Source organism: Canis lupus, chromosome 21, assembly GCF_048164855.1.
Source record: "Canis lupus baileyi chromosome 21, mCanLup2.hap1, whole genome shotgun sequence".
NCBI classification, from domain to species: domain Eukaryota; kingdom Metazoa; phylum Chordata; class Mammalia; order Carnivora; family Canidae; genus Canis; species Canis lupus.
In genome coordinates, this window is record NC_132858.1 from 48421402 (window position 1) to 48446877 (window position 25476).

General features: G+C 46.8%; 1 protein-coding gene across 3 annotated transcripts in view; it reads right to left on the minus strand.

Moving 5' to 3' along the window:
* Window positions 1-25476, minus strand: part of GLI3 (GLI family zinc finger 3) — a 269723-nt gene that overhangs the window by 30384 nt on the left and 213863 nt on the right. The gene's annotated exons all lie outside the window — the stretch shown is intronic.

Genomic DNA, 25476 nt, shown 5'->3' on the forward strand with positions numbered 1-25476 from the left:
AGGCAACCCTTTGAAACACCTTCATCCCTTATCGCCGGCAGGTATGAGTACGGAAGCATAAACTACCCTATGCCATATGGGCACACACTGACTACCCCATCCCTAGATCCCGATTTTCTTGATCAAGTTAATATCAAGGCCTAGAGTTTACACCAAGAACATTGGCCCAGACGATGAGAAAGTAGGAATTCGTTCACTTGTACAGTGGGAGCAAAAGGAATGTGAGTAAGGCATGGCCACTGGGTCTGAGAGGATGATATTTTACATGGGGTGAGTGGGAAATAAGTGGTCTAAGTAAAATGGGATACATAACAGAGCAAAGTCAGGAAGGCTTTGCAAGCAGGTACATGAGCTGAATCGAGAATAAAGAGAAAAGCTGGCACAGAGAAAAGTGTATCCCGGAGGAGGGACTAAAGCTACAGAGGTCCAGGGTCAAGGGAGAGCACGATGTTGGCCAACCCCACCCAGCATGGGATAAGGACACGCGTGTGTGTGTGTGTGTGTGTGTGTGTGTGTAACACGGGAAGGGCGAACGAGGGAGTGGGGAGGATGCACTTCGGAGGGACGAGTGCTACACACCCAGGCTGGAGCAAAGCCACGAGAGGCGCTGACTGCTCCAGGGCACCCCCCCCACCCCAGGCCACCAAGAAGAGGATGGAGAGAAAGGGCCAATGGGGAGACACTGTGGGATCATTTGCGACGGTGAATTAGAGAGAGGGGTAATAGTAGGTGATGAGGAAGTCTCTCTCTTGAAAGATTCTGGGAGAATTTGTGAGCGATCGCGTTTCTGTTTGGGACAGGGCACACTGGAAGTGCCCCCCGGGACATCTCCAGCAGGAGATCCAAGAGGAGACAGGCCTGAAGACGGAGGGATCTAAGAAAGGTGGCAGCTGAGGGACGACGGCAGTCCCCTTCCCTAGCCCCATTGTCTCCAATCAGATCGCCCCCACAGAACTTGAAGGATGTCACGAAGCCCAATTGGACAAGCCTGACCCACGGAGAGTGTGCAGAGGATGCAGGTGAGCTGGATGGTGGAGGGCAAGGAGGCGGGGGAGAGAAGCCCGCCTGCCAAGGCCATGGGGCGCACAGGGTGGGTGTGCTGGGTGCAGACCAGCAGGTGGCCTCCTCCAGTGACAGCTTCTGGGCTGTAGGAAGCTGTGGGGGAGCCGGAGGGGGAGCCACAGGGGGCAGTGCAAGCTTCAGGAGGGCAAGTGGCCCGCCTGTAAGTCCCCAAAGCGTCCCATCAATCACAGGCCCCTTGAGCCTTTAAACCCTCGGTGATTCTCCCAAGCTGTCTGCAAAATTCCTTTCTGGGGAACAGCCTTTGATGGAGGCAACGTGCAGGGCCGGACACGCAAAGACTGCCCCCGAGGATCTGCAGCCCGGTCACCAGCATCTGAGTGGCCAGCAAGACAGGATGGAAAAGGGGGGGGCACCCAAGGATCACGGACCTGGCACGGTGGGGTACGGGCGGGGGACACATGCCACCCGGTCCCAGCAGCACCCGAAGGACGAGCAGAGCCAGTGCCATAAAGACAAAGGCCACCCAGAGGCTGAACAATGTGGGCCATGCAGCCGGGGATGCGTGGCTTTCATCTGGGGCGGGGGGGGTTCCTAAGCCGGGATGGTTGGACCCCCTTCAAGCTTTCCTGCGAGTGTCGCCTCTTCAGTGAGACCCACCACCCCATTTATAGTCCAGCCTCCTCAGCCCCGGCCCTGCCGCTCCATCCTCCCCACGGCCCTCATCACCGGAACGCAGCACACTCTGCACAGGCTTTCCGATTTATGGTCTGCCTCCCCGTGAGAAGGTAAAGTCCACACAGGCAGAGGTTTTTATTGATTTTGTTCCACTGATGTATTTCCAGTGCCTGGAACAGTGCCCAACACATAGTAAATGCTCAATAAATATTTGTTGGAGGAGTGTGTTATTGGAAATACCACGTCGAGAACTGCCGTGGGCCCAGGTCTCAGCACCACCCCCCAGTCCACCGACTTCGGTGTGTGCTTTGAGAACCAGAAGCCACAGGAAACAGAAGCAATTTCCTGTGATTCTTCTACTCTCAACAATCTGTAAACCTCAGCCTCTCATATGCCTTCAGGGTGCACCAAACAGCCCCCCTTTTTATGCTGTGACCGTAGACGGAGGTTTTGAGCTAGTAGTGACATAATTCAGAGTTATCTTCGTTGGTTCCTATACATTCTTAACGAAAAGGAATTCTAAAACTTATTTTTGCCCACCGTCACTGTGTTGATGCAGCTCTAGGGGAAGGGCTCTGGCGTTTAAGAGCTAATCCTCACCGCGAATGCTACATTCCACCGGCTGGGGAAAGCACACAATCTTCGGTTTTACTATAGGTTTCTCTCGAAATAATTCAATAATGCTTCAGATGGAGAGAAAAAAAAAAAAGGGCCAAGTTACCCTTGTAATCAGGCTATACACTGGAATTTTGCCCCTGGCTATTGTTTTTTTTTTGTAGTTTATATAGAGATTTCTTCCTAATGCAGTGCTGTTAAAGTAACAGAAGACTGAAGGGCATATTCATCTTTTATCTGCTTGTGCAAATCTCATTAATGTCATGGGTATCTTGCCCCGTGCTGGAAGAGACAGCAATGAGGAAGTGAGGTTGCTCATACATCGTTTGCGATTGGAGAAATGAAGAAAGAAAACCCAGGTTTAAATTTGAAACTTAAAAAAAAAAAAAGTGTGTGTGTGTGCATGTGTGTGAAATGATCTGCGGCCCTTCCAGAAAAGTGGGAAGCTGGCCTGCCTTCTGCTGAGAACCATCCTTCCCACGGTGAAATCACTCTTGGGGGAGGTGACTTTCCTTGAATGTGAGCCATTCCTACATTTAGGGGGGGTTTTGTTGTTGTTGTTGTTTTGCCTTTTACCTCCCTATCGAAGTAAAAATGTCATTTTCTCAAGAAGGGCTAATTTATTCTGAAAAATATGCTTTCAATTTGGGGGCTTGATTCTATAAAACATATTTTCATAAGCACATTTTCCTAGGAAAACGTGGCCAGTATATATTGCGTAATCATGCAACTTTTAAAGAGTTTCATTTGGACCTTGGAGCACATGCCGTCAACGTATAGGTGGCTTTCAGAATTGCCTCCACATTGCATATGAACGGAATATTAATACAGAGTGATTATAATAGCGCAGAAACGGGTTCAAAGGTTATGAATTTTAACACTCTGTAGGGGGAAAAGAGTGAACGCACTTGCCAAAGAAACCCAGAGACTTGCAGTTAATTGAAACTCAATGTTTGGTTCACATTTTGTGACCTGGTTATTTAAGGTGAAAGCCAACTATTTGTCATCTTATCTATATAACCTGCAAAGTGCCTTCTGTGCATTTCAGTTTTCAGGTAACTCAACCCCAAGAGTAAGTATTACCAGAATGGTTTGAGAAACAGTCACATAGAGACCGCTGTGGTTCCAGGCCACAGGAAGGTGCTGGCTGCTGCTACGATTATGCTTGCCTTGTCTTCTCCTGTCCTGTTTCTAGGGACGAGGCAGGCAGGCTGTGGGCAATGCACCTTGGCTCATGCCAACTTCTGTGCCAGGCCTGCTTGGCCAATGCCTTTCCATGGGGTTAATTCTCTCTTATCCTTTATCTCCCACAGGAGGACGCTCCTGATGCTCAGAAACTTACCTACTGGTGCACCATAAACTCGTGGAAGAGATCCGAACAGGATCTAGTGCAAAACTTCTCACCCACACCTGGGAGAGAGGTGGGATCGGGGGAACACAGGTAAATTTGAGGTCAAGAAAGAGTCATCTGTCAGAAAGAAAGAGCCCAGGGCTCACCAGAAGGGGACGTTTTTTAAACTTAAATGCTACAGAAAGTGCACTCTCAAGAGAGGGTGACCTGAAACGGAAGGAAGGAAGGAAGGAAGGAAGGAAGGAAGGAAGGAAGGAAGGAAGGAAACATATGCATTCCTCGTGCACACGCATGTGCATGCACGCGCGCGCGCGCACACACACACACACACAATGTACTGCTTATACTTTGTATGAATTCCAAGATCCTAGACCCTGGGGTACTATCAAAACCAATAACCAACGTTACGAGGGTTAAGGAAGTTATCCTCGGTTGGCAATGGCCTTGACCTCTGGCAACTGGTGGTCTGGAAGGAGAGAGCAAATCAAAGAGAAATTCCCCCTTTACTTCAAATGGCACATGGGCTGGTTTTGGATACCAGGGTCTGTGGTTTGACCCCCAGGAGGGATGTGTTAACAATTCCTTAACTGATGCAGAGAAAACTGCTATTTTTAGGGAACTCGTTTTTGGTAGCTAAATGCCTTTAAATTACACGTAACCTACATTTACACAAACTGTAATTCCTCTTTAGTTCTGTCTTGAACCATTATTATTAAAATGAGCTGGGTAATGTTCCTGACTTAATTTATCATTAAAAAATGATTGGTTACAACCGTGATTTCCCCCCCCTTCCCCCCACCCAAGACCACGTGAGAGACAAAGCATCTCTTCTCAGAGCCGTGGCCAATCCACTCTCCCAGTGGCTTCCACTGAGCTTCAGCCGTTCAAACATACCCAACCTGTACCTTTAAAATGCTCAACACACAGAAATTCCCTGTGGGTTAGTCAACTGCTGGCTCATATACAAAGAAAATACTGTATTTTGCTCTGAAGAGCTTTCTGCATCAATTTAAACACAGTGAGACAGACACAATATCCCAGAGAGAGGAAAACCTACCTTATTACATTCCTGACCCAAGAGAAAGGATTTGCCCTTAGGACATAAAAGGAATCCGTGGGGGTATGGGGGAGAGTTATCTAATCCCAAACATAAGAACGGTTCATAATGCAGCATGACAATGCTTTTAATCGTTGACATAATTGTAATATGTATATATAATACGATACAAGGAAAGTAAATGCCGCTTGCTTTTTAGCCGGAGAGGCTTTCTCCAGGGTTCTACGTTAGGTTTTCTGGATTTTATACGTGCTTGGGGGGAATTTTGAGGGGGAGGTAACGTGATATTACAAGGATTCTTTCTCAGTAAGATCACATCTTGTTCCGATTTGAGCCGATGCGTCTGTATGTGGCAAGTGTGGTAAAGTGAAACTCTGAGCTCTGCAAACGCAGTGTTTTACAAGTCGGCCTTGGTTTCCTATGCGAGGCCACGGGGCCGTGAAACCACGGGCAGAAGGACTGGGATTTTGATTTCTTCATATTGGAAAGCTGCTGGGAGAGACACTCCCTTAATCTCAGCTGGGAGCACCGTGGGCGTTAACCATTTCCCTTTTATGGCCATATAAAAAGATCCCCTGCCCCCTCACAGAGGTTTGGGTTTTTCTTCCCTCTGATGTCTCCATACACAATGTAATCTAAGTCTAAGTAAGCTGCCCATCGCCCAGGGAAGAACTGCATCCCTGCCTTACTGGGTGGAAGGCCGGAAAAGGAACCTGACGTTCTGAGAGGTTCTGGCTCTTATCCCCTCTCCCCCCAACATTATTTATGGAAGGAATTTTACAACATCCTTAAAAGCTGCTACGTGGTGGCTGGACTTGGCCAACTTCGCAGCTGACGTTCTTACTCACACTGGGCTTGCCTGTGACTAGGGGGTTGTCGGTGTTCACATTTTATTAGAGTGGATGCTATGGACTATTCCTGGCAGAGCCAAGGATCATTCCAGATCACAGACTGTCAGAGGCCCTGCTGCTCTGGGCATGCACAAGAGGAGAGGAGCAGAGGAGAAGAAACATAGGACGAGAAGGAAATTTAGCAAGAGAAGAGGGGAGGGAGGAAAGAACCCCAAATCTCCTGAGCACTCAGATTCCCCTAATGGTGCCTTCTTCTCTGCATTCTTGGTGGGTTTATCTTGCTCGCCTGAGCATGGCTGTTAGCCTTCCTAGCCTGCTTCCAGAGGAGAAGGACTATGCCTCCTTCATCGGGGTGCCCACAAGCCTTCCCCGTGACCTCCACGCAGCAGGTGCTCAGGAAACGGTGCTGGGCTGGACAACAGGAACCCGGACCGTGATGCAACCCCGTCACCTTTCTCGCATTTCATTGTGGGTGGCGTGAGGCTGTTCACCCACCCAGAGGCACTGAAGGGATGTCCTCGATCCAGGCCTCATACAGATATTTTTCTTTGCCATACTCTGCAGGGAAGCTTGCGCTCCAGGGCCGAGAACACCTTCTGATATGCCTGCTGCACAGAGACTTGCCCTTTCTGTTTGTTTGTTTTTTTGGCATGAGGCGAGGATCCGGGACTCTTTTTTCCTTCGGATGTTGTCATTAAACTGGCCCCACCAGGTCGTCCTAGGGTAATGCTTGGAAAGAGGAGGTGAATGAAGGAAGAGGTCGTTAGGGAGTTAGACGAGCCAAGAGCTGACTTCATTTATTTTATAAGTAAACGGAGACAACTGAAGTAATCAATATGTGGCAGCTCTTCTGAGGTATTCGCACCACAGGCTCCAATTCCAGGCATGTGACAGAGAGCACAGTATTTTCTTTATACATATTAAAAAAAAAATAGCTCTTACGCTGCTTCTTATCTGAAGCGTCTAGAAAGCCTGTAAAACTGTTCAAAGGATGCCCGAGATTTGCTGCAACCAACTGCTTCTCGCTGTGGCAAGACATGGGTTATGTCAAATAAATTGGTAATGAAGTATTAATGGGCCTATTCCACAGCCATCAGTTGTACAATTTTTGCCGTCTTTAAGGCCTCCAAAATAGATTCCAGTTCTAACTTTTAACACCTCTCACTGGCCTACGAGGTCCAAAATGTATTACTTGTAGCAAGAAAGCAGAATAATGAATTACAGCATTTCAATCGAGTGCTCACTTTTATTGGCAGAGGTCGGGAGTGGTGTTAACATAATATTGGCTCCACGCAAATCACAGTGACGGAGCCGACTTCATGCTCAAGCCATGGATGCGTCCCGTCTACCTTGCTCACCAAACTGCGTGTCAGACTTTAGACACCAGAAGTCAAATTGCTTATTTGTTGTTAAATAAAGCTCGTGTTAGGGCAGCCCGGGTAAATATTTTAAATAAAATATTAAAAAAAAAAATAAAGCTCGTGTTGAATGGGAACTACTGTTTTCAATACTTTTGTTTCTTTCTGCCTTTAAGTATTCCTTTTCTTTCTTTTTTTTTTTTTTAGTAAAGTATTCCTTTTCGACCCAATCTATATATTTTTTTGACCCAATTTATTTCAATGTCCATTTCCTTCTTCGTTATTTCCTCCCACGTGGCTTTCTGGCCCCTGTGGATACTAGGAGTACATGGATTTGAATCTTTCTCATGAGTATCCAAAGTTGGCTGCCTTTAGTATGGAGTTCTTTGAAAAAGTTGGGACTTGGCTTGGTACGTAAATCACACTATTCAGATGAGCGGAGCTTCTTGTTGAAAGAGGACAGTGCATCTTTCCCCTCACTTTCCACTAGACACAACTGCCTGGGAGGCATTACTATTAATAAAAGGCTAAGTTCAGATGGCAAAAACTATTGAGAAAAAAAAATGGAACCATCTGGATGAACCCCGGAGACACGTGGAGGGGACACAGAGCACCTGCTTCCACTATCGCACACAGAACAGTGGCTGCGCCGAAAGCACCGGCCACCGCCGGCCTGTTACTAGTGAGCGCCGCACAGCCTTGAATCAGGAGTGTGGCCCTTTGGATCCACCTGGACCCGAAGGCAGACGTGTTTGAAAAGGCAGAGAAAGGTTTTGATTGATTTTACTGCATCCTGTTGGCTCTGGGTCCCAGGACTGCACTGACCACAGAATTAGGCAAACACTATCTCCCCTAAGAACCACAACTCCTCTGGAGTCACCCAGTGGTTCTTCCTGCCCTCATCAACTTCTCTCTCTTTAAAATTTTTGGAGATTTTATTTATTTGAGAGAGAGAGAGAGAAATAGCGAGAGAGAGAGAGAGAGAATGCACAAGCAGGAGGGAGGGGCAGGTGTCCTGCTGAGCAGGGGCCCGATGTGGGGCTGAAGGCTGACGCTCAACCACTGACCCACTCAGGTGCCCCCAACATCTGTCTCTTTTTTAAAAAAATATATTTTATTTATTTTTTCATGAGAGATACACAGAGGCAGAGACACAGGCGGAGGGTGAAGCAGGCTCCTTGCAGGGAGCCCGATGTGGGACTCGATCCCATGACCCCGGGGTCATGCCCTGGGCTGAAGGCAGCTGCTCAACCGCTAAGCCACCCAGGGGTCCCAACTTCTCTCTTTTATGCCCATCAAACACCGTATCTCCAAGTACTGTCACCCATGGTCCTCAAACTGTAAAGTGAAGGACCATCGCACCCACCCCCATCCGTTGCCAGTGGGGGGAGAGTGGTCCCAGGTCCTGTTAGACGAGTGCACTCACCCCAAGAGTTTGACAATGCCCAGACTGGCCCACACGCGATTCAACAGGAGCCACTGATGACCCGGCTTGGATGTCAAACCGGTGGCAACACTAAAAGGCCACACGGTCTCCTCTGTCCCAGGGCACACAGGGGCTGTGCCTTCCTGCTGACCCATGCCTGGACCAAGAGCTTTGGTGGGGGGGGCACAGCAGGACATGCTGCACCCAGGACAGAGGAACCTGGACAGACAGAGGGACATTCCACCTCCGCCCTGCAGGTGTATGTGGCTGCCCGGCACGGAACTGGTCTGCACCGAGCCAAGCCCACGCCTCCGTCTACACTGTTAGGCACAGACGGCAAGCAGGAGAATGAAAACTTATATTTATGTTTGCTTTTATACCCATAAAGGAATTCCTGAAAAAGACAAAATTAAAAACAGTTGTTACTTGCAGAGGGAGCTCAGGACTAGGAGACAAACGGTGGAGGAGGCTTTTACAATTTGTGTGTTTTTTTTTTTTAAACATGTATTCCAATTAAAAAAAAGAAATCTAGAAATAATGTAAAATAGACCAGAAAGAACAAACTTATAAGCCCAAACTACAAGACCTGTGGGTTGCGATGGGAGGTCCGCCACCACCGCAGGGTGCTAACAGCACACCTTAGGCACAGAGGGTTGCCAGAAACACCTGCCATCACATGAGGTCCATGAGTACTCTTCTCTTGCTGAGGGAAGGGGCAGCGATTGTTAAAGTCTCAGAGTAAGAACAGAGTCTCTAAATAATGAATCACAAAACAATCAGAAAAAAAAAAAAAAAAACACCTAGAAATATCTACTTGCTCATTCCGAATAGGATAAAAGAAACCACGCTGCTTCATGAAAGAAAAAACCAATCAAGTGTAGAGACAAGCAGGTGGGAGGCTGAGGGGACCAGGAGGCTGGTTAAAGCACGCTCCAGCAGAGCACGATCTACAGTGGAGGCAGCAGGGAGCCCAACGGAAGCCAGAGAATCCAAACCAAATCGAACCAAGGTGCATAGTATGAACACATAGATATATCCCAGGAGAAAGTGGTAAAATACTGAAAGTAGAGGCAAATCTAATCGTAGCAAACAAAGTGTTCTTAGCATAAGCCACACCTGAGCTTAATGAAAAAGACCTAGCTAGATTTGGGACCATTAAGATATTGAAACAAACAAACAAACAAAAACCCCACAAAATACAGAAATATCCTTCCGGAGAAGAAAGCACAAGGTAACACAGTTTTGCTAGGGACGAATCAGAAACAGGAGTCCCACACTTCACGGCCGTGTCCACACGCTGTCCTGTCCAGGGGCCACAAGACGTGTCAGCACACAAAGGCTTGGGTGAGTCTCGAGTCAAGAAATGATGTATTTTGTTTATTCTCGTTTTTCACTGGGCAACCGTCGGTATCGCCCAGAACTCGTTTCTGCGGAATAGATCTTGGAAAATGTTGAATTACATGGGTTAAGAGAAAAATCAATGTTTCTCCCCCAAATATTTGACTCATTTAAATTGTTACTAATGCAGAAAGGCAGACCTTTTGTTTTGTTTTGTTTTCGCTGTGCACAAAATGATGCAAAAAAAAAAAAAAAAAAAAAGAATATAGAATCCCCAGATAGGAAAAGCCATTACGTGAGAGGACAAAGCACTGAAATCCACTGAATACAAAGGGCAAAGTACGAGATTGGTGAAAAAGCTGTTATAAAAGTAAAAAATATGCAACAAGAGGAGCAGGTGACTTACATGGCCAAATTAGTAATTATTTAATAATAATGGAGCCTATAAGCCCCAATTAAATTGATAAAGGTAGAAGAGAAGAAAGAAGAGGAAAATAATCTTTAAAATGGTAAACTGCTTGTCCTGCGAAATAGTGTGCATGTGGGTTTATTCTCGAATCGATTTTTTGGTAATTAGAAATCACACCTTGTGTACTTAAGAAGTGTACTGGCCAACTTACTAATATTTAAGACATGATATTTACTTTCACATTGACCGTGGTAACACCACGCACAAAGAATGGAAAAAGCACACGAAAACTCACATTCAAAATAAATGTCTCCCTTCAACCCACTATAGGCAGATGATTACAGACAGAACCAAAAACCTTACGAAGGGGTCACCGAAAACAACATTATAGAGAATTGTTGAAAAATAAATGGATAGGATATTAGGGATGGTAATCTTGGTATTAAACAAATTAGACTTTAGGACAAGAAAGATTTAAATGGAGTAAAGAGTTGTTTCCTCTCGATAAAAGTATATAATCCTGAAAGAAAAGCAACACTTTCCTCCGCCAAATAACAGAGCATCACAATATATCAATCAAAACCTGTTAAAATTATGAGGAATATAGCTAGAAACATGACCACATGAGACTGAACCCACCGGGGTGCCAGTTTATCATAGAATAAGTAGACAAAGAAATAAGCAGAGACAGATCTGAAATAACAGCATTAGAAAGGCTGAATGACTCTCGCTTTACGTTTACTCGCCCGCAGAACATTTAAGGAAATGAATGTACAGCACACCGTAAAAATAACCTCATTAAAAGCAGGGACTGTATGCCCAAATCTCTATTGTGTATAAAATTATGAAATAACACAAACTTAAGTGTATTAAGAAATCAGCAAAATCCCACGTCCAGGGGACAAAAGACACAGAGCCCTTGTTAGCATATGTAGCAAGAGGCCGGTCTGGCTCTACAGCTTACTGGCCACGTGACCAGGGACACGGGAATGAAACTCTGTGTGGTTTGGGTGCTTCATCTATAAAGTGAGGATGATACTATCCAGCTCATTATGTCACTGAGTGGATTCAATGAGTTAGAACAGTGCCTGGCGCACCAAACCAAGTACTGGTCAAAAGACCATCAAAATTCAGAGGATAGAGGGCACCTGGGTGGCTCTGTCAGTTAAGCGTCTGCCTCCGGCTCAGGTCATGATCCCACGGTCCTGGGATCGAGTCCCGGATCAGGCTCCCTGTTCAGTGGGGAACCTGCTTCTCCCTCTCTACCCCTTCCCCTTGCTCCTGTTCTCTCTCTCAAATAAATAAAATCTTAAAAAAAAAAAAAAAAAAGAAGAATCCACAATAGGAACAAAGAATTTTACATAAAGATGCTTCTTATTTCTGAGACTGCAAAAAAAAAATGTTGGGGAAACCCCTAAATATCAAACGACTACAACGAGGTGATTATGGTGTATCCACCTGGCAAAAATAAGATCCAAAATATGAATCTGCACACCGGTGCATTCAGGATAGTCTCTGTTGTAAAAAAAAAAAAAAAAAAAAAAAAATACTGTAAAAAAGAGAGAAAACTATACAAATCTCAGTAAAAGTTGCCTTTGGTTTTGCTTATTTCAAAGGCACTATGGATTATTTGGGGCTTTTTACAGTATCTGTAAAAATGCTTCCACTTTGCTTTGGGATTCCTTCTTACTTTCCCCATTTACGGCTGAGGCAGACATAGTCTCCTCCTTAAGGGCTCCCCTCGGTGCGTCACTGTAGAACTTTGAGGTCTATTTCAAGGATGGATGGATGGATGAGTGGATAGAAAAGTCTTTACCTGCTTAAAAAAGTATTCTTCGGCCTGAGTTCACACACACACACACACACACACACACACACACACACACACTTTTCTAGCCATCGTGTCAAAGAGAAAACCAGTCTTCACTCACTCAAAAATAGGTACAGAAAACCTACTATATGCTGGCCGTCTCGTCCCTGGCATGAATGGCAAAGTATAAAGTATGGCAAAGAATAAAGTTTCTAAGTCCATGGTGCTCACGGCTTTGTGGTAGAAGGCAGACAATCTGATGTTGAAGGAAAAAAAGTAATGTTTTTGACTGTGAGATATGTAAAAAATTAAAAAGCAGGATAAGGGGAGTGATGGCAAGTGTGTGTATGTCGTCATCCACAGGCAGGTCAGAGGAGGCCTCTGGGATATGATGAGAACAGAGGCCTGGAGGAAGGTCTGTGGATTCTATGAGAAGAGATCCAGGCAGTGGGAATGGCAAGTGCAAAGGTCCTGTGGAGGCCATGTCCTTGGTGTATGAGTAATAGTAAAAGAGGCCCATGGGGCTGGAAAGGATATAGATGAGAAACAGTACTTGGGCTGTGAAAATTAACAGGAAGAGCCATTATCCACTACATTAATTGCATACATTTAATTACCCCCAAAAACCCTTTTAAATTTTACACTGCATTGCAATTAAAAAATTTGGAAAGAAACTTCCAGCATGTTGGAACCAACTGACTCTTTGAGTTTAAATGCATCTATAGAGGCCAGCGGCTTTATAGCATTTTATGAGCACAGACAAAGCACTTAATCCCAAGAGCCAAATTACAGGTTTGAAAAAACTTATGAAGTGTGGTGGAATGAAGAGTTCCAGTGAGGCTCAGGAGCTTTGAAAACAAAATAAAATGCTGGAGACCCAAGTCCCCATCATCCGCTGTGATCATTCACCGGATTAACAAGCCCTGCAAGAGGGGACCGTCGGGTACCTGCACCGCCCTGGCACCCCGGGATCCACAGAGCCTGAGGGCCAACAGGTGCCCCCAGGGGAAGCATTGCGATGAGGACAGCACCCACCTCTGCACTGCCAGCAGGAAGCGCAGACACCTGGCCCTGGAAACAGCCCACAGGCCACCGAGGGCCTCCTTCTGTCCCTTATCCAGACAGCATCCACCTTGGCTCTGCTGCAACCTAGGAACCACTGCCCGGGGCGGGAGCAGAACAGCAAAGCATATTTATTTTACTCCATCCCTTCTTCCTGTTCCATTTCTCTTCCCTTCGTTCACTCATTCCTGGTCTCGAGAGTCCAAAGTCAGTTGTGGACTCCAGGTGGAGAGAGGTGCTGAGGAAGGGGGGGCGGTTAGGGAGGCAGTTGGGGGGGGGGATGGACAAGTCTAAGCACTACCTTCTCAAGCCCCAGGTTCGGCTCAGTCTCTGCGGCCCAAGTGATGCTACAGTGCTTGCTGAGAACCAAACGGAAGGCCTGCTTCTACCACGAGGAGCCGTCTGACCTCAAGTCTCACTACATGTCTCACTAGAATGTGCCTCCCCTTGCAAGCCAGCAAATACGTAAGATTGCTTAAGGGATGGGAGGGACGGGGCTGTAAGCCCCACAGCCCCCAGCGAGGCTCTCCAGCCCCCGACAGCGGCCCCCAGGCGCCCAGGGCTTGAGAGCTTGCTGCGCACACAGAAGTTTCCCGGGAGCTTGTCAGAAATGCAGCACCCCCGGTTCTAGGGCGAGGCTCAGACTGAGGCCACCTTGGGCCACTGAGATGACACCTGGTCTCATGACGGCGAGCAATGACCCGGGTCCCCAGGGAAGACTCAGGAAGAGCAGCAAGAGGTCCACCTATCCAGAGTTTTTCCAGGGAAGGAAGGGAACATGCAAGACATCAGCGAGATGAAAACGCAGAAGATACCCTACAACACGGTAAGAGCCCCAGAAAGGACCCGTGGGACCGGTAATCAATGCCCCACACCCAGGGCTGCCCAATTCAAGTGCCTGACGTCCAGTTCAGGGACTGTCTCTCTTCTGGGGCAGCACAGGGCTCATTGTCAAATCAGCTTTCCTCACACTGACCATAAACCTGCTCTGATAGGGTTTGCAGGCATTGGACCTACATCTGATACTCAGAACAAGTCGGATTCCACCTTCCACACCCTCAAATATGTGACGTCCTCACGCTCTCTCTGCCCACCAGAAAACCCCAGCTCTCTCTCCTTTGGTTCTACCAACTGCTCCTAGGAGGTACATTTGGATCTTGTTCTCCTTGATCCAATGACTATAAATCCGTGTATGTTGAGAACACAGAGCACTGGGCTGTGTGGCGTTTTCCAGAAACAGGTTGAGCATGATTCTAAGATCCTGTACTTCTGTTTCTGTGGTTGAGAATCCCATTAGCTGGTTTTGGCGGGAAATCGCAGCGCCTAGTAAAAGTGAATTTATAGTTAATTAAAGGCTGATGTTATTATCATAATTTTTAATCTCCTTGGAGCTATTTCAGTATTTTGATTTTTGAAGATCTTTGAGGACCCTGATTCAGTCATTAACTGGATTTGAAAATTCCTTGTAAACATCTTTGATGATAATTGCACTCAGCAACTTCGTCCTAGAAACAAACAAACACCAAATTGTTAAGTAAAACAAGGCTGGGGGCCAAGCCCAGCAGCCTGCTTCTAGAAACAGCTCCCTTGGCCAGTGTCCAGCCGTCCCTTGTCACCCGCCCAGCGGCTCCATCCTCTAACTGCCGTTGAGCATATCACTTTCCATCTTGGCCTGAGTTGTTTTGCTGAAGTCCTAACACACACTTACTGCATTTTCCTGACCGACCACGCCAACAAAATTGTCAAAGCAAGTGTAAGCCCGGGGGCGCCCAGGTGGCTCAGTCGGTTAAGCATCTGCCTTCGGCTCAGGTCCTGGGATCGAGCTCCCTGGGCTCCCTGTTCAGCGGGGAACGTGCTTCTCCCTTTCCCCCTGCTTGGGTTCTTTCTCTCTTTCGGATAAATGAGTAAAATATTTTAAAAAAAGAAAAAACGAAAAAAAGAAAGCATCAGCCTGGTGTAGAGTGAAGCTTTTCTTGGTGAGCCCAAGAATCCCAGTGATGAGAATTTCATTTTCTAATGAGATGACAAACTTTTAACAATCGAAGTGTCACTTCTTCTGGAAAGAAGACTCATGACGCTCCACCTGTAAATTTCAGGATTCATTTCCTTGCCCCTCTCCCAACGGCTCGTCTATTTTTTAGGATGGCTTGAAATGGTCTGATACTGGTTGGGTGGTTACATGGTTAAGGAACCTCAGCCCTCTGGGTCCAGAGAAGCCCTTCTGCCTGGGAGATGGTGCCCCTCAATCAGCCTCTGCTCTGCGGGCCATGGTCTAACTTCTGGTTTCAGTAGGAAAGACACTCTTCTTCGCTTGCTTGCTGCCCCCCACTCTGGAAGGGGAGCATCCCCTTCCCAGATCTCACCACAGCCCTTCTGAGGCCAGTGGAGCAGACGTAGGCCACAGAAGGCTATGCCACAGCTCTTCTTCCTCTCCATATATGCACTTTCTTTCCAGCTGCTGTCGCTATGATTGAAAAACCTAACCTCACCAATGAATTCCACTGGGACCCATATTTTTCCTGTTTGTGCTTGCTTTATGACCTAAGTTGTGATTGCTCAGTCAGCATGGCTTTCCTGGGAGACCCCCAACCCTCTTGCGGTAGCTCCCACTCCTCGGAGTCTCACATTCTCTGACCCGACCCACGGGGAAGCTCAGACGTACAGTCTGTCTTGTCACTCTGTAGCTGACACTGTGCCCTGTGCAAGGCACGTAGGACCTGTGAGCAGCTGCCACCCAGAGAAGTCCCATCTCGGCTCTCTGCAGCTTGCAGGGAAGCTGGTGTGTGACGGTAGGGAGTGGTAGGGGTGGCAGGAGACTGGGGAGTTCTGAGATTCAGGTTCCAAAGTGTTGCCTTGACCATTCTCTAGCTATGAGCATAATACGATCAATAGTACACACCCTCTCGAGAGCAAAAGGCACATGCGTGTTCCCGGTGGGTTCATGAGTTTGATCCTGAGTCAGATGTTCAGTCTTAGATGGGCGTCTGCCTTTCACCTCTGTTTTGATGAAGGAGTCTTAAGTTTGTGAAGAAAAGTTATATTTACCTTCAATGGTATTCGACTTGCAGCAAATATAGGGGGTGGGAGGAGGGGGAAGCAAATCTGAGGCAGCTTGCCCTTGAAAGAGTAAAATGGATAAAGAAGAGGACAGAGGAGTGCCTGGGTGGCTCAGTGGGTCCTGAGATTGAGTCCTGCACTGGGCTCCTTGCTCAGCGGGAAGCCTACTCCTCCCTCTCCCTGTTCCTCCCCCTCCTCGTGCTCTCTCTCTCTCTCTCTCTCAAATAAATAATTTTTTTTTTTAAAGAAGGGGAGAGACAGAGACTATGTGTCTTGGGGGAAGGGGTGAGGTGGATGGAGTGGAGGATACAAAATGTACACATTTAATAGCTAAGAAGTCTAAAGACCAAAGCTTCATTATATACACCAAACAGTCATTTAAAACAAGATGCTTGGTGTATAAGTGAACACATACAGTGCTCTTAAATAAGTTCGTTAGCCTTTCTAGACCTCACTGTACCTGGTTAAAAGAGGGCAGGGAGTGCATTAGGTCATTTTTAAGACCCTCCAATTAGAAGTGATCCCAACAGTGACATCCAGGAGGGACCCACAAAGTCACTACTGTGAGAGGCTTATGTTCATTCCACTGGACGAACATCAACCGCATCCCCATTCATCCAAATTGCCATTTGGAAATAAAATTTGGTCAACCTATGGGTCTGTTTTGTTTGTCTAAGCCCACCTGACCTAGTGCTTTGAGTACTCAGTCTATGCATTTGTCCAAAGCAGGCCTACCCCCATTTGGGGGAAAAGCAATGGTGGAGATATGGGGCTATCTGCCGAGTGATGCCTGGTAAGGCCAGGGATAGCAGTGCCACAGGGCACTCCGTGAAGAAGCACCCAGACAGCTAGTCTTATCCACAGCCCAAGGAAGCGACATGAGACCCAGACACGGAGGTGAGGTGCCGGGGGAGACAGGACGGTGAGTACTTCAGAGAGGCTAAAGATGTCAGAGGTAAGCCCTCCTGAGAAGGCAGAGGCTGTACCACACAACTTAAATCCTGCTGTAGGTTTGGTTGTTTCTCAAATAAGTTAAACACAGAATGACCATATGAGCTAACAATCCCACTCCTAGAAATATACTCCAAAGAAGTGAAGATAGTGTTGAAACAAAAACTTACCCATGAATGTCCAAAACAACACAACAGCTAGCAGGTAGAAACGATCCAAACGCCCATCAACAAATAAAAGGATAAACACAATGTGGCCAAGTCATACGATGCAATATTATTTGGCCATAAAAAGGAACACTGACACCTGCTACAGCATGGATGGATCTCGAAAACGCTGTGTGAAGTGAAAACAGCCGGACACAAAATGTCATGTATTTTTTATTCCACTTCCATGAGATGTTCAGAATAAGCAAGTCATCCATAGAGACAGAAAGCAGGGAGTGGTTTTTCAGGGGCTGAGGAGGAGGAAGGAAGAGAAGTGACTGCTTTTAGTGGTACAATTTCCTTTTGGAGTGATGAAAGTATCCAGGAGTATGTCGTGGTGGTGGTTGCACACAACTGTGAATGGGCGAAGTGACAATTCATTGCACTCTTTACAATGGTCACCAGGAGTATGTGAGTATGTCCAGTCTCACCCTTTCTATTCAGATAGCAATGGAAATTCAAGCCACAGCAATTAGGCAAGAAAAAAAAAAAAAAAAAAAAAGAAAGAAAGGCATCCATAATGGAAAGAAGTAAAATTGTCTCTGTTTGCAGATTACATGTTCTTTTGTATAGAAAACCCTAAAGACATCACACCCCAAAATCGTAAGAATGAATAAATGAATGCAGAATGCAAAATCAATATACACAAATCAGTTGTGTTTCTATACATTAATGATGAGCTATCTGAAAGAGAAATCAAGAAAGCAATCCTACTTACAATGGCAGCAAAAATAATGAAGTATCTAGGAATAAATTTAACCAAGAAGATAAAAGACGTGTACACTGAAAACTATAGGATATTGATGAAGTAAATCAGAGAAGATACGAATAAATGGGGAGAGAGCCCATGTTCTTGGGTCAGAAGAGTCAGTATTGCTAAAGCATCCATAGCATCCCAAGTCATCTGCAGGTTCAATGCACACCCTATCAAAATTCCAGTGGCACTTTCCATAGAAATAGAAGAAATTAACTCAACATGGATTAAAGACCTGAAGCCATGAAACTCCTCCAAGTAAGCATACAGAAAAGGCTCCTTGACATTGTCTTGGCAATGATTTTTCTGGATTTGACACCAAAAGCACGGCAACAAAAGCAAAAATAAAGAAGTGGGATTACATCAAACTAAAAGACTCCTGCGCAGCAAAGGAAATAATCAACAAAATGAAAAGGCAGTCTACAGAATGGGAGGAAATATTTGCAAGACACGTATCTGATAAGGGGTTAATACCCAAAATAAACAGGGAACTCACAGAACTCAAGTGGGAAAAACAAAAAAACAAATAATGCGATTTAAAACTGGGCAGAGGACCTGAATAGACATTTTTTTTTTCCAAAGAAGACATACAAATGGTCAACAGGATGTGAAAAGGTGCTTGGCATCACTAATAACTGGGGAATGCAAATCAAAACCACAATGTGATACCGTCTCACACCTGTTAGGATGTTTTATAAAAAAGACAAGAGATAACACACGTCGGCAGGAATACGGAGTAAAGGGAGGCCTTGTGCGCTGTCGGTGGGAATGTAAATCGGGGCAGCCACTATGGAAAACAGTACAGTAGCTCCTTACAACAATGAAGATAGAAGTCCCATCTGACCCAGCAAGCCCACCTCTGTGAATACATCTGAAGGGAGTAAAACCGTATCTCCAAGATGTATCTGCATCCCCATGTTCACTACAATATCATCCACAATAGGCAAGGCCTGGAAACAACCCAAGGGTCTGTCAACAGACGAGTGGATAAAGACAATGTGGTACGTATAAGTGACCCTTGAGCAGCACAGGGGTTACGGTGCTGACACCGAGCACGCTTGAAAGTCCAGGTATAACCCCTGACCTCCAAAAACTTGACGACCAATCGCCTACTGTTGACCAGAAGCCTTACTGATAACACAAACAGCCCATTAAACACAAACTTTGTACGTTATATGTATTACGTACTGACTCTTGCCATAGGGAAGCTAGAGAAAAGAAAACGTTAAGGAAATCATCAGGAAGAGAAAATACATTTACAGTATTTATTGAAAAAAATCCAAATATATGTGGACCTGTGGCGTTCAAAACCATGTGGCTCAAGGGCCAACTATGTGTGTGTGTGTGTGTGTGTGTGTGTGTATGTGTGTGTGATGGAATATTATTCACCCGTAAAAAAGAAAGGAATTTTGCCATTTGTGACAACAGGCCCCGAAGGCATCACACAAGTGAAATAAGTCAGACAAATACTGTATGTGAAATCCAAAATCAGGGAAAACAAAAGTCAACCTCAGAGAAACAGAGACTAGAAAAAGGCGGTTGCCAAGGGCGGGCAGGTGAGAAACGGGGTGATGCTATTCACAGGGTACAAACTCTCATTTATAGGACGGGTAAGTCGAGGATCCGGGTGTAGCCCTGGTGTCCGCAGTTGACACCACCATACCAAGGACTTGAAATCTGCCGAGAGAACAGATCTGAAGAGTACGTGAGAAGGATAACCGTGAGGCGACGGATGTGTGCATCGGCCGGGCGCTCATCATCTCCCGACACACACGTCTATCAAATCATCACTCTGTACACTTACAAAATACACAGTTTCATTCATCAGCTATACCCCAACGGAGCTGCAAGAAAGAAATCAGACAAATGGTAATTTCATGCTGTGTGTTTTCCATCACTTTTTTTTTTTTTTTAAGTTGAAAAACCAACAAACTGAGTCAACAGGGGCTGCAGCCAGGTGAGGGCACGGGCCGGGCCCCGGAGCAGGACCGCCCTTCCACCCTCCCTCCTGCCGGGGCTCTCCTGCCTCCCAGCAGAAAGGAGAGAGCCAAGGAGCTCGAGTGTCAGCGTAATATAAATTACGGCGAGGGAAAAAACAGAAACAACGTGATGCATGGCTGAGGATCTAAAAGAGGAATGTCCACCATTGTTTGTGATTATGGATCACATCACAATCTAATAGCAATTTTTATTTAATCAATAATTTCCATGCTGAACAGACAGCCCTGTTACAGAGAATCGACAGGCAGGTACTGATAGCGCCAAGCCTCGTTATTAATCTTTCCTCCGCCGGCTTATCAGCCAAACTACTGTAAAAAGGCACCACCAAGATGGATTTTAGAAGCCACCTTTCTCCGCTTGTCCCTTTTCTTTTCCTCTCTCCCATAACGGATCACATGATGTAGACTCCACATTTATTTGAGTAACCTGAGGCTTGAGTGGCATGAAAAGGCAGTTCACATTAAGCAATTTCACAAATCAGTGGGACCTCGACCATCGCTCAGGGTTGGCCATTATAGGCTAATAAATCATACTTTCTCTTTGAGTTGTCAATCGCCAAAAAGCTTTGTACAAACGTTGGCATCTGTAATTCCGTAAAGGCTTTTCATCTTGAAATAAGATGCTCTAGACTGATAACAAGAATAATCCCCTCTTGATCAAGAAAAAAAAAAATCTGCATTTTAGCAATTAAAGCTCCTGCCAGAAGCCAAATGGCTCAGTACTGAGCCTCCAGTGAGGTTTATCTCCACTAACCACAAGGAGAATACGGCAGGGTTGTGTTGTATTCGCCGTAGGACTGCTTTATCTTGCCCTGGGCACTGCGCCATCTCTCCCCAGGCTGGACGGCAGAGGAAGGTGCGAGAACTTCTGCTCCGTCCCAGAAAAGCCACGGGGAAGAGGCGGCTCTTCTGGAACCAGGGCTCTCCTGCCCGGCCTGGGGAGAGCGCTCGGCCGGAGGACAGAGGGTAACCTCGCAAGCAACACCAGGTGTGTGAAGGTGGCGTGCAGGGGACAGGTGAGGCGGGACCAGGCCCGGAACATAAAGCGGAGCCATCCGGTGACACATGACAACAGTCGTGTTTTCCTGATTAGGAAGACACAGTTTCAGAACCTCAGATTATGATGCATTCATAACTAGAAAATTAGGCACACCAAAACCCAAGAGAATTAAAAGGACAAATATTAATAATCGCAATAAAACGATCACCAAGTGGGCCCTAAAGTCGTTAACAGTGCGGCCGGCCTTCTTCCGTATGTCACCAGAGACCATTCTCCAAGGACCCTGACCGGCCTGCTTGACAGACAGACAGACAGACAGCAGAGCGCTGGGGCCATCAGGTAATGAGCCCCGGGGGTGTGCATACAGGACACAGGGGCTCTCTGGGCAAAGCCCCCCTCCAGGTGCCCAGCTGGCTGCCCACAAGTTTCTGACTGCTCTCCCACGGGCATCTACAACGAGACACAAAAACTGTCACCGTGGAACATCTCCAAACTCTCCTCCCAAGTTTTAAGAATTTAAAATAATTTCCACTGCGGAGTCTCATTTCTGGCCCTGGCCTGTTCAGCACATCGCTGGTACATCTTCTGGGGCTCGATCCTTCTATGGCTCCCACCAGCTCCCACCTTCCTCTCATCAGAAACCTCTGATTCTCTTCACTCCACCTGGTCCAGCTAGTCAGACTCCCAGAGTGCGGCAGGCGGATCCCAGGGACCCATCACCTGGGCTTTACTCTCGCTTCCTCTTGCCCTCTGCCTTCCAGGAGCACTCTGGTTCCCCATCAGTGCACTACTTCCCACCCTTCACCCTCAAAAGCATAGAATGAGTCATGCCCTCATTATATTTCTAACCCCACAAAGTGTCAGGACCCCCAGCCTTTTATTAGCCACTATCGCAGGTAAAATTCTCCTGTACTTTCTGCTTCCATTAACTTGTTCCTGCTGTGTTTTCCCCCGGGGAGCGCCAACACCTCTCTGCAATAGTCTCTCCCTATTTAAATCTACCTGTTTCTTCAAGACATGTTCAAACCCACAAGACTTTTCTCTTGTGACTTGAGCAAATTCGCCTCACCTGTTTTCCTGCTGCTCTGCTAGACCTCCTTGGTCCTCCCAAAGGCCTTGCGCACGCATTCCCCTCACTCCCAGACATAAAAGATATGTGTATTTGGTCCTGCTCCCTCCTCTGGCCCTGACCCCCGACCCCAACTGTGGAAGTCAGACACACAGGAGGCTTTTTCCTCCTACCACTATGCTTGCAATTTAGAGTTGTGGCCGCCAGGTGGTGATGACGCATCGTACAGGTGAAGTCACCAGCCTACACAGGTGAGCACCTACCCCTGAATCAATGACATGCACTTTTTTCTTATTTTGATGAAGTCTTTAAATATTCTCTTTAAAAATATCTTAATGAAAAGCCTCCTTAATCTGTCTATTCTTCAATTAATTAGGTTGATCAGTACTACTGCTCCTCATTCTCCCTTCTATTTGAATAATGCTTTAGAATTTACAAAGGTGCAATTTCATTATATGATCTCATTCTCTCCCTACCAGAAAAATTAAAAACCCTGTGTGGAGAGTAAGGTGGGTATTAGTATCTCCAATTTACAGAGGAGAAACTGAGGACCCAAGCTTTAGAGTGACTTATTCAGATTCAGGAACAGTTCTTGGCAGATCCTGCCCTCCTCCATCCCCCATCACTCACTGATTAACGCTAGTTTTACTGGTAATTGGGTTGGGGGGGTGGGAAGGGTGGCTAACATTTAAGGCCTTGGCCTCTCTTTTAAGGATATGCCACTTACGGTTCTCTTGCCAACACTAATTGTTCTGGAAATGAAAAAACAAAAAATCATCTGTGGCAGTATTTAGCTAATCCCAGAAAAGCCTAAACGTCCCTGAATCCTCAGAGAAGTCCTTGCATTAGAAAATTGCTTTCTGTTTCTGGAGTTCTGGTTTCTGTCAAAGCAGGAGCCTGAGCTCCATGCTTGCCATGATCTCAGAAGCTGAAGTCTGAGTGACTTCCCTTGGTCTGCAGGAAAAAAAACAAAAAAACAAAAAACAAAAAAACAAAAGCAGTGATGGAATTTCTTCACCAAGACAAAGGACTTGCCTGGTTACAGTCCTTGCTGAGAAGTACTCAGTGCCTGACCTAACAAATGTGGCTTTAAAATAAGCTCTGGCGACCTGAATACACGCATACACACATGCATACACATGCACACGCATGCATACACGCAGGTGTGCACATACCACATGCATACACCCCACATACACCCGTGCATAAGCACACACACAGGCACCCACATAAATACCCATTAAACAGCCTTTTGTTAGAGACTAACTAGTTCACCTTTCCTTTATTTTTTATTCTTATTTTTAAAATATTTAATTTATTTATTCATGAGAGGCACACAGAGAGAGGGGGGGAGCAGAGAGGCAGAGGGAGAAGCAGGCTCCATGCAGGGAGCCCGACGTGGGACTCGATCCCGGGTCTCTAGGATCACGCCCTGGGCCGAAGGCGGCGCTAAACCGCTGAGCCACCTGGGCTGCCCATCACCTTTCCTTAAATAATGCAAAAATTCTCCAGCACACTTAAGGAGAAAATTTATCATAGATCACAAATATACTTTCTGGGGGGTTTTGTTTCCCACACTGCAAGAGGAAAGATTTGAGTGAGACAGAAGAGGAGCCAGTTCTGCCCTCCTGAGGGGACACTTGGCAATGTGGGGAGAGATTTCTGGTCGTGACAATGGGGGAAGATCCCTCCTGGGATCTAGTGGGCAGGGGTCAGCAATGCTAACAGTCCTACAGCTAATGCAAAGATTCTCTACCGCACTGTGTCCAAGGTGAGAAGCCCTGGGGTTGGGCGACCACCAAGGAGAGCTTCCAGAAGGACATCAGGACAAGAGAACACATAACAGCCCGAGGCTCTGAATCTCAGCCCTGCATAAGGGAGAATAAGGAAGGATCTAGACCTGGAGACCCCTCCAGAGCTCCTCTCTTAGGGGTCCACGGACCAGGGGCCTAGTCAGCATCTTTATGCTATTATTAATTTCACGGTGACCTGCCGACCCAACGCTGCCCACATACCAACCTAAGTCACGTTTCTATAAGCAGCACGCATGCACTTAGCCGCTGCTGCACGTCTTCACACTTTTTGTTCTGAGAAAAAAAACCACGAACATTTTACCGAGTATGATTTTTACCTAACTCCCCCAACTGTTTTATCACGTAAATGCTAGTATCATCCTTATTTCAGAGAGGGGGCTGTGATGGGTCTAGGGTAGGGAGCGGGCTTTGAACCCAGGCCTGCCAGCTTTGAAACGCACATTGTACTGTCACAGGAGAACAGTGGCAGGTGCTATTTATTCTTAGGGTGACACGATACCATCATCACCATCGCTGTCATCATCCTCATGCCTCAAAAGCCGACCCCCACGCTTTGCTGTGACCTCACCTACTCCCACCTGTTTCTCAAAGTGCCTGACGCACTTCTCCCTCCCTCTGCTAAGCCCCCAGCACCTCAACGACACAATTTTGGCTTCATTAGGGCCTGCCTCAGGTGCTACTCACTACGCTTTTAAGTTTCTTTGTCTCCCCCTTTCCCCTGAGAACGAGCAGTCCCAGGAGGTCTGGTCTATGTTGCGCTGGCAAGTGTGCCCAGAGCAGAGCCGGGGCAGCGGGCAGCCTGCAGGTGCTCCCGGCCATCTCCAGGGAGGACACCCTGTGCTGGCAAGACCTGCTACAGGCAAGCACATTTGCCCGGGGTACGTAGCCCAGCCCCAAGTGACCGTCTTTCCTTCTTGTGTGAATGTTCCTGTGGAGAACATTCCAGAGACTTTTACCTAAAGTATCACCCAGAACTGATTTGGAGGGAAATCTCCAAATGGTGAAAAACAGTTACTTGGCTAAGAACTCTGATGGAAGGATTCCTGGGGGTACAGTGGAGCACTGTACCCAGGGTACGCCATGGCAAGACAAATTTAAGAAAGTAACACACACATTATTCTGTACCGGCCACATGTCACTCAAAATACTGATTTCTCATTCTTCGTTCAAGGGGTCAGAACCCTTGGCAAAAGGGAAATCTTAATAATTCCATGATTACTCAAGTAATTAATATACAGCCTCCGAGAAATATATTAAATATAATTATTCTGGAGGGCAGGATACGGAGTGGAAAAGATGGCACGCGACCGCATTCTCCAAAACCCCGCCTGGGTGCACCCGTTTCCTAACCTACCCCTCCCCACGTCCCCTGCTGCGAGGTGGGGGACTCAGCACAGCACCCAGATGGCCGCCAGCCAGTAAGTGGGCACTTGAGAGGAAACCTGCTTGCCATCCCCATCCCGAACACTATCTAATTCAAATCTTTCACTTGCTTTTACTAAAACAGGTCCAAGGAGGTGAAGGGTTGGCCAAGTCCCATCCATCAGTCCTGCGCTGGGAAGAACGGGGTCCCAGCCCCAGTCAGCTGCATGTCCAGCGACAATGAATAGAAAAGCCTTAGAGCCGGACACGCAGAAGCACAGGCCCCAC